Consider the following 13,450-nt stretch of genomic DNA (forward strand, 5'->3'; position numbering starts at 1 on the left):
CTGCCACTGGGAACTAACTGTATTCACAAAGAAACAGTGTTTCAGTTCGTTAAAACGTTGCTCTATCTTGAATAACAAGCTTATTACATGCGAATCCTATTGGGAACTACTGAATTCACCATGATACTTAGATTCCGTTCCTTAAAATGTTGCCCTATATTGAAAAGCATACTCATACAAACATGTCAAATTGGGAACTCACTGAATATGCCTAGAAATTTTGATTCCATTCATGAAAATTTTTCTATATCCAGAACAGTCCACTTATTACTACTCTGGCCTATTGGGAACTAACAGAATTCACCACGTTACTCAGATTCGGCTCACCAAATTTTGATAAATCTTTAAAAGTACACATATTACAAGAGCAGGCTACTGGGAACTAACTGAATTCACAAAGAAACAGTGCTTCAGTTCCTTAAAACGTTGCTCTATATTGAATAACAAGCTTATTACATGCAAATCCTATTGGGAACCTACTGAATTCACCATGATATTTAGATTACGTTCCTTAAAATGTTGCTATATATTGAAAAGCAAACACATACAAGCATGTCCCATTGGGAACTCACTGAATTCGCCAAGAAATTTTGATTCCATTCGTGAAAATTTTCCTATATCCCGAACAGTCCACTTATTACTACTGCGGCCTATTGGGAACTATACGAATTCACCATGGTCCTCAGCTTCGGTTCACCAAATTTTGATAAATCTTTAAAAGTACACATGTTACAAGAGCAGGCTACTGGGAACTAACTGAATTCACAAAGAAACACTGTTTCACTTCGTTAAAACGTTGCTCTATCTTGAATAACAAGCTTATTACATGCGAATCCTATTGGGAAACTATTGAATTCACCATGCTACTTAGATTCTGTTCCTTAAAATGTTGCTCTATATTGAAAAGCGATCTTATACAAGCATGTCCCATTGGGAACTCACTGAATTCGCCTAGATATTTTGATTCCATTCGTGAAAATTTTTCTATATCCTGAACAGTCCACTTATTACTAATGCGGCCTACTGGGAACTAACCGAATTCACCATGTTACTCAGCTTCGGTTCACCAAATTTTGATAAATCTTTAAAAGTACACATATTACAAGAGTCTGCTACTGGTAAATAACTCAATTCACAAAGAAACAGTGTTTCAGTCGTTAAAACGTTGCTCTATCTTGAATAACAAGCTTATTACATGCGAATCCTATTGGGAACCTACTGAATTCACCAGGCTACTTAGATTCTGTTCTTTAAAATGTTGCTCTATATTGAAAAGCGATCTCATACAAGCATGTCCCATTGGGAACTCACTGAATTCGCCTAGAAATTTTGATTCCATTCGTGAAAATTTTTCTATATCTCGAACAGTCCACTTATTACTATTGCGGCCTATTGGGAACTAACCGAATTCACCATGTTACTCAGCTTCGGTTCACCAAATTTTGATAAATCTTTACAAGTACACATATTACAAGAGCTGGCTACTGGGAACTAACTGCATTCACAAAGAAACAGTGTTTCAGTTCGTTAAAACGTTGCTCTATCTTGAATAATAAGCTTAATACGTGTGAATCCTATTGGAAACCTGATGAATTCACCATGATACTTAGATTCCGTTCCTTAACAGGTTTATATTTTATATATACATATGTTATATAATTCTATATATATTTTATATTATATACAAATTCCGTGGTTTGTCTACTCATTCCTTTAGTGACATACTCTGCAGAGCACAGCTCTCATTTCAATAAACTCCAGCTTAATAATTCTTGTACATATCTAGCCTTAGTGTTATACACCTGAAAGGTCATCAGCTATCGAAGGTCATGGCTTTCTCTTTTTGCTTCTTAGAGCCTTATAGTTGGTCTGAGTTAACTTCTCTGATGGTTATAACAAAATCTGTATCTCGGTTTCTCTATTTGTACATGGAAGTCCAGTTGTTGCAGCACCATTAGTTAAAATCATGGTCTTCACTCTATCCCACTGCTTATGCCTCTGTCAGTCATTGGCTAATTAATACGGATACCGATATATATATTATATATCTATATGTATTGTATATATACAAATGTTATATATTGAAAAGCACACTCATACAAACTTGTCCCATTGGGAACACACTGAATTCGCCTAGAAATTATGATTCCATTCGTGACAAATTATCTACAACCCGAGGAGTCCACTTATTACTACTGCGGCCTATTGGGAACTAACAGAATTCACCAAGTTACTCAGATTCGGCTCAGGAAATTTTAATAAATCTTTAAAAGTACACATATTAAAAGAGCCTGCCACTGGGAACTAACTGTATTCACAAAGAAACAGTGTTTCAGTTCGTTAAAACGTTGCTCTATCTTGAATAACAAGCTTATTACATGCGAATCCTATTGGGAACTACTGAATTCACCATGATACTTAGATTCCGTTCCTTAAAATGTTGCTCTGTATTGAAAAGCAAACTCATACAAGCATGTCAAATTGGGAACTCACTGAATTTGCCTAGAAATTTTGATTCCATTCGTGAAAATTTTTCTATATCCCGAACAGTCCACTTATTACTACTCTGGCCTATTGGGAACTAACAGAATTCACCACGTTACTCAGATTCGGCTCACCAAATTTTGATAAATCTTTAAAAGTACACATATTACAAGAGCAGGGTACTGTGAACTAACTAAATTCACAAAGAAACAGTGCTTCAGTTCGTTAAAACGTTGCTCTATCTTGAATAACAAGCTTATTACATGCGAATCCTATTGGGAACCTACTGAATTCACCATGATACTTAGATTCCGTTCCTTAAAAAGTTGCTCTATATTGAAAAGCAAACTCATACAAGCATGTCCCATTGGGACCTCACTGAATTCGCCTAGAAATTTTGATTCCATTCGTGAAAATTTTCCTATATCACGAACAGTCCACTTATTACTACTGCGGCCTATTGGGAGCTATACGAATTCACCATGGTCCTCAGCTTCGGTTCACCAAATTTTGATAAATCTTTAAATGTACACATATTACAAGAGCAGGCTACTGGGAACTAACTGAATTGACAAAGAAACAGTGATTCAGTTCGTTAAAACGTTGCTCTATCTTGAATAACAAGCTTAATACATGCGAATCCTATTGGGAACCAACTGAATTCAACATGATACTTAGATTCCGTTCCTTAAAATGTTACTCTATATTGAAAAGCAAACTCATACAACATGTCCCATTGGGAACAGACTGAATTCGCCAAAAAATTTTGATTCCACTCATGAAAATTTTTCTATACTCCGAACAGTCCAATTATTACTACTGCGGCCTATTGGGAACTAACCGAATTCACCAAGTTCCTGAGATTCGGCTCACAAAATTTTGATAAATCTTTAAAAGTACACATATTACAAGAGCCTGCTATTGGGAACTAACTGAATTCACAAAGAAACAGTGTTTCAGTTCTTTAAAACTTTGCTCTATCTTGAATAACAAGCTTATTACATGCGAATCCTATTGGGGACCTACTGAATTCACCATGATACTTAGATTACGTTCCTTAAAATGTTGCTATATATTGAAAAGCACACTCATACAAGCATGTCCCATGGGAACTCACTGATTCGCCTAGAAATTATGATTCCATTCTTGAAAATTTTTCTATATCCCAAACACTCCACTTATTACTACTGCGGCCTATTGGGAACTAACCGAATTCACCAAGTTACTGAGATTCGGCTCATCAAATTTTGATAAATCTTTAAAAGTACACATATTACCAGAGCAGTCTACTGGGAACTAACTGATTTCACAAAGAAACAGTGTTTCAGTTCGTTAAAACGTTGCTCTATCCTGAATAACAAGCTTATTACATGCGAATCCTATTGGGAACCAACTGAATTCACCATGATACTTAGATCCGTTCCTTAAAATGTTGCTCTATATTGAAAAGCAAACTCATACAAGCATGTCCCATTGGGATATCACTGAATTCGCTTAGAAATTTTTATTCCATTCGTGAAACTTTTTCTATATCCCGAACAGTCCACTTATTACTACTCCGGCCTATTTGGAAGTAAGCGAATTCACCATGTTACTCAGAATCGGCTCACCAAATTTTGATAAATTTTTAAAAGTACATATATTACAAGAGCAGGCTACTGGGAACTAACTGAATTCACAAAGAAACAGTGTTTCATTTCGTGAAAACTTTGCTCTATCTTGAATAACAAGCTTATTACATGCGAATCCTATTGGGAAACTACTGAATTCACCATGATACTTAGATTCCGTTCCTTAAAATGTTGCTCTATATTGAAAAGCAAACTCATACAGCATGTCCCATTGGGAACTCACTGAATTCGCCTAGAAATTTTGATTCCATTCGTGAAAATTTTCCTATATCCCGAACAGTCCACTTATTTCTACTGCGGCCTAAGGGAACTAAACGAATTTACCCATTTACTCAGATACGGCTCAGGAAATTTTGATAAATCTTTAAAAGTACACATATTACAAGAGTCTGCCTCTGGTAACTCAATTCACAAAGAAACAGTGTTTCAGTTCGTTAAAACGTTGCTCTATCTTGAATAATAAGCTTAATACGTGCGAATACTATTGGAAACCTGCTGAATTCACCATGATACTTAGATTCCGTTCCTTAAAATGTTTATATTTTATATATACAAATGTTATATATTTCTATATATATTTTATATTATATACAAATTCTGTGGTTTGTCTACTCATTCCTTTAGTGACATACTCTGCAGAGCACAGCTCTCATTTCAATAAACCCCAGCTTAATAATTCTTTTACAAATCTTGCCTTAGTGTTATACAGCTGAAAAGTCATCAGCTATCGAAGGTCATGGCTTTCTCTTTTTGCTTCTTAGACCCTTATAGTTGGTCTGAGTTAACTTCTCTGATGGTTATAACAAAATCTGTATCTCGGTTTCTCTATTCGTATTTGGATGTCCAGTTGTTGCAGCACCATTAGCTAAAATCATGGTCTTCACTCTATCCCACTGCTTATGCCTCTGTCAGTCATTGGCAAATTAATACGGATACCGATATATATATATTATATATCTATATGTATTTTATATATACAAATGTTATACATTGAAAAGCACACTCATACAAGCTTGTCCCATTGGGAACCCACTGAATTCACCTGGAAATTTTTCTTCCATTCGTGAAAATTTTTCTATATCCCGAACAGTCCACTTATTACTACTCCGGCCTATTGGGAAGTAAGCGAATTCACCATGTTACTCAGATTCGGCTCACCAAATTTTGATAAATTTTTAAAAGTACATATATTACAAGAGCAGGCTACTGGGAACTAACTGAATTCACAAAGAAACAGTGTTTCAGTTCGTGAAAACTTTGCTCTATCTTGAATAACAAGCTTATTGCCTGCGAATCCTATTGGGAAACTACTGAATTCACCATGATACTTAGATTCCGTTCCTTAAAATGTTGCTCTATATTGAAAAGCAAACTCATACAGCATGTCCCATTGGGAACTCACTGAATTCGCCTAGAAATTTTGATTCCATTCGTGAAAATTTTCCTATATCCCGAACAGTCCACTTATTTCTACTGCGGCCTAAGGGAACTAAACGAATTTACCCATTTACTCAGATACGGCTCAGGAAATTTTGATAAATCTTTAAAAGTACACATATTACAAGAGTCTGCCTCTGGTATATAACTCAATTCACAAAGAAACAGTGTTTCAGTTCGTTAAGACGTTGCTCTATCTTGAATAACAAGCTTAATATGTGCGAATCCTATTGGAAACCTCCTGAATTCACCATGATACTTAGATTCCGTTCCTTAAAATGTTTATATTTTATATATACATATGTTATATATTTCTATATATATTTTATATTATATACAAATTCTGTGGTTTGTCTACTCATTCCTTTAGTGACATACTCTGCAGAGCACAGCTCTCTTTTCAATAAACTCCAGCTTAATAATTCTTGTACAAATCTTGCATTAGTGTTATACAGCTGAAAGGTCATCAGCTATCGAAGGTCATGGCTTTCTCTTTTTGCTTCTTAGACCCTTATAGTTGGTCTGAGTTAACTTCTGTGATGGTTATAACCAAATCTGTATCTCGGTGTCTCTATTCGTACATGGATGTCCAGTTGTTGCAGCACCATTAGCTAAAATCATGGTCTTCACTCTATCCCACTGCTAATGCCTCTGTCAGTCATTGGCTAATTAATATGGATACCGATATATATATTATATATCTATATGTATTTTATATATACAAATGTTATATATTGAAAAGCACACTCATACAAGCTTGTCACATTGGGAATCCACAGAATTCACCTAGAAATTTTGATTCCATTCGTGACAAATTATCTATATCCCGCGGAGTCCACTTAATATTACTGCGGCCTATTGGGAACAAACCGAATTCAACAAGTTACTCAGATTCGGCTCAGGAAATGTTGATAAATTTTTACAAGTACATATATTACAAGAGCATGCTACTGGGAACTAAGGGAATTCACAAAGAAACAGTGTTTCAGTACGTTAAAACCTTGCTCTATGTTGAATAAAAAGCATATTACATGCAAATCCTATTGGGAACCTACTGAAATCACCATGATACTTAGATTCCGTTCCTTAAAATGTTGCTCTACATTGAAAAGCAAACTCATACAAGCATGTCCCATTGGGAAATCACTGAATTCGCCTAGAAATTTTAATTCCATTCGTGAATATTTTTCTGTATCCCGAACAGTCCACTTATTGCTACTGCGGCCTATTGGGAACTAACCGAATTCACCATGTTACTCAGATTCGGCTCACCAAGTTTTGATAAATCTGTAAAAGTACACATATTATAAGAGCATGCTACTGGGAACTAACTGAATTCACAAGGAAACAGTTTTTCAGTTCGTTAAAATGTTGCTCTATCTTCAATAACATGCTTATTACATGTGACTCCTATTCGGAACCAACTGAATTCACCATGATACTTAGATTCCGTTCCTTAAAATGTTGCTCTATATTGAAAAGGAAACTCATACAAGCATGTCCCATTGGTCACTCACTGAATTCGCCTAGAAATTTTGATTCCATTCGTGAAAATTTTCTATATCCCGAAGAGTCCACTTATTACTACTGCGGCCTATAGGGAACTAAATGAATTTACCGATTTACTCAGATACGTCTCAGGAAATTTTGATAAATCTTTAAGAGTACACATATTACAAGAGCCTGCTACTGGGAACTAACTGAATTCACAAAGAAACAGTGTTTCAGTTCGTTAAAACTTTGCTCTATCTTGAATAACAAGCTTATTACAAGCGAATCCTACTGGGAATCTACTGAATTCACCATGATATTAGATTCCGTTCCTTAAAATGTTGCTCTATATTGTAAAGCAAACTCATACAAGCATGTCCAATTGGGAACTCACTGAATTCGCCTAGAAATTTTGATACCATTCGTGAAAATTTTTCTATATCCCGAACAGTCTACTTATTACTACTGCGGCCTATTGGGAACAAACCGAATTCACAATGTTACTCAGCTTCGGCTCACAAAATTTTGATAAATCTTTAAAAGTACACACATTACAAGAGCAGGCTACTGGGAACTAAATGAATTCACAAAGAAACAGTGCTTCAGTTCCTTAAAACGTTGCTCTATCTTGAATAACAAGCTTATTACATGCGAACCCTATTGGGCACCTACTTCATTCACCATGATACTTAGATTCCGTTCCTTTAAATGTTGCTCTATATTGAAAAGCAAACTCATACAAGCATGTCCCATTGGGAACTCAATGAATTCGTCTAGAAATTTTGATTCCATTCGTGAAAATTATTCTATATCCCGAACAGTCCACTTATTACTACTGCGGCCTATCGGGAACTAAACGAATTTACCGATTTGCTGAGATACGGCTCAGGAAGTTTTGATAAATCTTTAAAAGTACATATATTACAAGAATCTGCTACTGTGAACTAACTGATTTCACAAAGAAACAGTGTTTCAGTTCGTTAAAACATTGCTCTATCTGAATTACAAGCTTATTACATGCGAATCCTATTGGGAAACTACTGAATTCACCATGCTACTTAGATTCTGTTCCTTAAAATGTTGCTCTATATTGAAAAGCGATCTCATACAAGCATGTCCCATTGGGAACTCACTGAATTCGCCTAGAAATTTTGATTCCATTCGTGAAAATTTTTCTATATCCCGAACAGTCCACTTATTACTATTGCGGCCTACTGGGAACTAACCGAATTCACCATGTTACTCAGCTTCGGTTCACCAAATTTTAATAAATCTTTAAAAGTACACATATTACAAGAGTCTGCTACTGGTAAATAACTCAATTCACAAAGAAACAGTGTTTCAGTTCGTTAAAACGTTGCTCTATCTTGAATAACAAGCTTATTACATGCGAATCCTATTGGGTACCTACTGAATTCACCAGGCTACTAAGATTTTGTTCCTTAAAATGTTGCTCTATATTGAAAAGCGATCTCATACAAGCATGTCCCATTGGGAACTCACTGAATTCGCCTAGAAATTTTGATTCCATTCGTGAAAATTTTTCTATATCCCGAACAGTCCACTTATTACTATTGCGGCCTATTGGGAACTAACCGAATTCACCAAGTTCCTCAGCTTCGGTTCACCAAATTTTGATAAATCTTTAAAAGTACACATATTACAAGAGCTGGCTACTGGGAACTAACTGAATTCACAAAGAAACAGTGTTTCAGTTCGTTAAAACGTTGCTCTATCTTGAATAATAAGCTTAATACGTGTGAATCCTATTGGAAACCTGATGAATTCACCATGATACTTAGATTCCGTTCCTTAAAATGTTTATATTTTATATATACATATGTTATATATTTCTATATATATTTTATATTATATACAAATTCCGTGGTTTGTCTACTCATTCCTTTAGTGACATACTCTGCAGAGCACAGCTCTCTTTTCAATAAACTCCAGCTTAATAATTCTTGTACAAATCTTGCCTTAGTGTTATACAGCTGAAAGGTCATCAGCTATCGAAGGTCATGGCTTTCTCTTTTTGCTTCTTAGACCCTTATAGTTGGTCTGAGTTAACTTCTGTGATGGTTATAACAAAATCTGTATCTCGGTTTCTCTATTCGTACATGGAAGTCCAGTTGTTGCAGCACCATTAGCTAAAATCATGGTCTTCACTCTATCCCACTGCTTATGCCTCTGTCAGTTATTGGCTAATTAATACGGATACCGATATATATATTATATATCTATATGTATTTTATATATACAAATGTTATATATTGAAAAGCACACTCATACAAGCTTGTCCCATTGGGAACACACTGAATTCGCCTAGAAATTTTGATTCCATTCATGACAAATTATCTATATCCCGAGGAGACCACTTATTACTACTGCGGCCTATTGGGAACTAACAGAATTCACCAAGTTACTCATTCGGCTCAGGAAATTTTAATAAATCTTTAAAAGTACACATATTAAAAGAGCCTGCCACTGGAAACTAACTGTATTCACAAAGAAACAGTGTTTCAGTTCGTTAAAACGTTGTTCTATCTTGAATAACAAGCTTATTACATGTGAATCCTATTGGGAACTACTGAATTCACCATGATACTTAGATTCCTTTCCTTAAAATGTTGCTCTGTATTGAAAAGCAAACTCATACAAGCACGTCAAATTGGGAACTCACTGAATTTGCCTAGAAATTTTGATTCCATTCGTGAAAATTTTTCTATATCCCGAACAGTCCACTTATTACTACTCTGGCCTATTGGGAACTAACAGAATTCACCACGTTACTCAGATTCGGCTACCAAATTTTGATAAATCTTTAAAAGTACACATATTACAAGAGCAGGCTACTGGGAACTAACTGAATTCACAAAGAAACAGTGCTTCAGTTCGTTAAAACGTTGCTCTATCTTGAATAACAAGCTTATTACATGTGAATCCTATTGGGAACCTACTGAATTCACCATGATACTTAGATTCCGTTCCTTAAAAAGTTGCTCTATATTGAAAAGCAAACTCATACAAGCATGTCCCATTGGGACCTCACTGAATTCGCCTAGAAATTTTGATTCCATTCTTGAAAATTTTCCTATATCCCGAACAGTCCACTTATTACTACTGCGGCCTATTGGGAACTAAACGAATTCACCATGGTCCTCAGCTTCGGTTCACCAAATTTTGATAAATCTTTAAAAGTACACATATTACAAGAGCGGGCTACTGGGAACTAACTGAATTCACAAAGAAACAGTGCTTCAGTTCCTTAAAACGTTGCTCTATCTTGAATAACAAGCTTATTACATGCGAACCCTATTGGGCACCTACTTCATTCACCATGATACTTAGATTCCGTTCCTTTAAATGTTGCTCTATATTGAAAAGCAAACTCATACAAGCATGTCCCATTGGGAACTCAATGAATTCGTCTAGAAATTTTGATTCCATTCGTGAAAATTATTCTATATCCCGAACAGTCCACTTATTACTACTGCGGCCTATCGGGAACTAAACGAATTTACCGATTTGCTGAGATACGGCTCAGGAAGTTTTGATAAATCTTTAAAAGTACATATATTACAAGAATCTGCTACTGTGAACTAACTGATTTCACAAAGAAACAGTGTTTCAGTTCGTTAAAACATTGCTCTATCTGAATTACAAGCTTATTACATGCGAATCCTATTGGGAAACTACTGAATTCACCATGCTACTTAGATTCTGTTCCTTAAAATGTTGCTCTATATTGAAAAGCGATCTCATACAAGCATGTCCCATTGGGAACTCACTGAATTCGCCTAGAAATTTTGATTCCATTCGTGAAAATTTTTCTATATCCCGAACAGTCCACTTATTACTATTGCGGCCTACTGGGAACTAACCGAATTCACCATGTTACTCAGCTTCGGTTCACCAAATTTTAATAAATCTTTAAAAGTACACATATTACAAGAGTCTGCTACTGGTAAATAACTCAATTCACAAAGAAACAGTGTTTCAGTTCGTTAAAACGTTGCTCTATCTTGAATAACAAGCTTATTACATGCGAATCCTATTGGGTACCTACTGAATTCACCAGGCTACTAAGATTTTGTTCCTTAAAATGTTGCTCTATATTGAAAAGCGATCTCATACAAGCATGTCCCATTGGGAACTCACTGAATTCGCCTAGAAATTTTGATTCCATTCGTGAAAATTTTTCTATATCCCGAACAGTCCACTTATTACTATTGCGGCCTATTGGGAACTAACCGAATTCACCAAGTTCCTCAGCTTCGGTTCACCAAATTTTGATAAATCTTTAAAAGTACACATATTACAAGAGCTGGCTACTGGGAACTAACTGAATTCACAAAGAAACAGTGTTTCAGTTCGTTAAAACGTTGCTCTATCTTGAATAATAAGCTTAATACGTGTGAATCCTATTGGAAACCTGATGAATTCACCATGATACTTAGATTCCGTTCCTTAAAATGTTTATATTTTATATATACATATGTTATATATTTCTATATATATTTTATATTATATACAAATTCCGTGGTTTGTCTACTCATTCCTTTAGTGACATACTCTGCAGAGCACAGCTCTCTTTTCAATAAACTCCAGCTTAATAATTCGTGTACAAATCTTGCCTTAGTGTTATACAGCTGAAAGGTCATCAGCTATCGAAGGTCATGGCTTTCTCTTTTTGCTTCTTAGACCCTTATAGTTGGTCTGAGTTAACTTCTGTGATGGTTATAACAAAATCTGTATCTCGGTTTCTCTATTCGTACATGGAAGTCCAGTTGTTGCAGCACCATTAGCTAAAATCATGGTCTTCACTCTATCCCACTGCTTATGCCTCTGTCAGTTATTGGCTAATTAATACGGATACCGATATATATATTATATATCTATATGTATTTTATATATACAAATGTTATATATTGAAAAGCACACTCATACAAGCTTGTCCCATTGGGAACACACTGAATTCGCCTAGAAATTTTGATTCCATTCGTGACAAATTATCTATATCCCGAGGAGACCACTTATTACTACTGCGGCCTATTGGGAACTAACAGAATTCACCAAGTTACTCATTCGGCTCAGGAAATTTTAATAAATCTTTAAAAGTACACATATTAAAAGAGCCTGCCACTGGAAACTAACTGTATTCACAAAGAAACAGTGTTTCAGTTCGTTAAAACGTTGTTCTATCTTGAATAACAAGCTTATTACATGTGAATCCTATTGGGAACTACTGAATTCACCATGATACTTAGATTCCGTTCCTTAAAATGTTGCTCTGTATTGAAAAGCAAACTCATACAAGCACGTCAAATTGGGAACTCACTGAATTTGCCTAGAAATTTTGATTCCATTCGTGAAAATTTTTCTATATCCCGAACAGTCCACTTATTACTACTCTGGCCTATTGGGAACTAACAGAATTCACCACGTTACTTAGATTCGGCTACCAAATTTTGATAAATCTTTAAAAGTACACATATTACAAGAGCAGGCTACTGGGAACTAACTGAATTCACAAAGAAACAGTGTTTCAGTACGTTAAAACCTTGCTCTATGTTGAATAAAAAGCATATTACATGCAAATCCTATTGGGAACCTACTGAAATCACCATGATACTTAGATTCCGTTCCTTAAAATGTTGCTCTACATTGAAAAGCAAACTCATACAAGCATGTCCCATTGGGAAATCACTGAATTCGCCTAGAAATTTTAATTCCATTCGTGAATATTTTTCTGTATCCCGAACAGTCCACTTATTGCTACTGCGGCCTATTGGGAACTAACCGAATTCACCATGTTACTCAGATTCGGCTCACCAAGTTTTGATAAATCTGTAAAAGTACACATATTATAAGAGCATGCTACTGGGAACTAACTGAATTCACAAGGAAACAGTTTTTCAGTTCGTTAAAATGTTGCTCTATCTTCAATAACATGCTTATTACATGTGACTCCTATTCGGAACCAACTGAATTCACCATGATACTTAGATTCCGTTCCTTAAAATGTTGCTCTATATTGAAAAGGAAACTCATACAAGCATGTCCCATTGGTCACTCACTGAATTCGCCTAGAAATTTTGATTCCATTCGTGAAAATTTTCTATATCCCGAAGAGTCCACTTATTACTACTGCGGCCTATAGGGAACTAAATGAATTTACCGATTTACTCAGATACGTCTCAGGAAATTTTGATAAATCTTTAAGAGTACACATATTACAAGAGCCTGCTACTGGGAACTAACTGAATTCACAATGAAACAGTGTTTCAGTTCGTTAAAACTTTGCTCTATCTCGAATAACAAGCTTATTACAAGCGAATCCTACTGGGAATCTACTGAATTCACCATGATATTAGATTCCGTTCCTTAAAATGTTGCTCTATATT

This window comes from Rattus norvegicus, chromosome 6, assembly GCF_021556685.1.
Source record: "Rattus norvegicus strain SHRSP/BbbUtx chromosome 6, alternate assembly SHRSP_T2T, whole genome shotgun sequence".
NCBI lineage: Eukaryota > Metazoa > Chordata > Mammalia > Rodentia > Muridae > Rattus > Rattus norvegicus.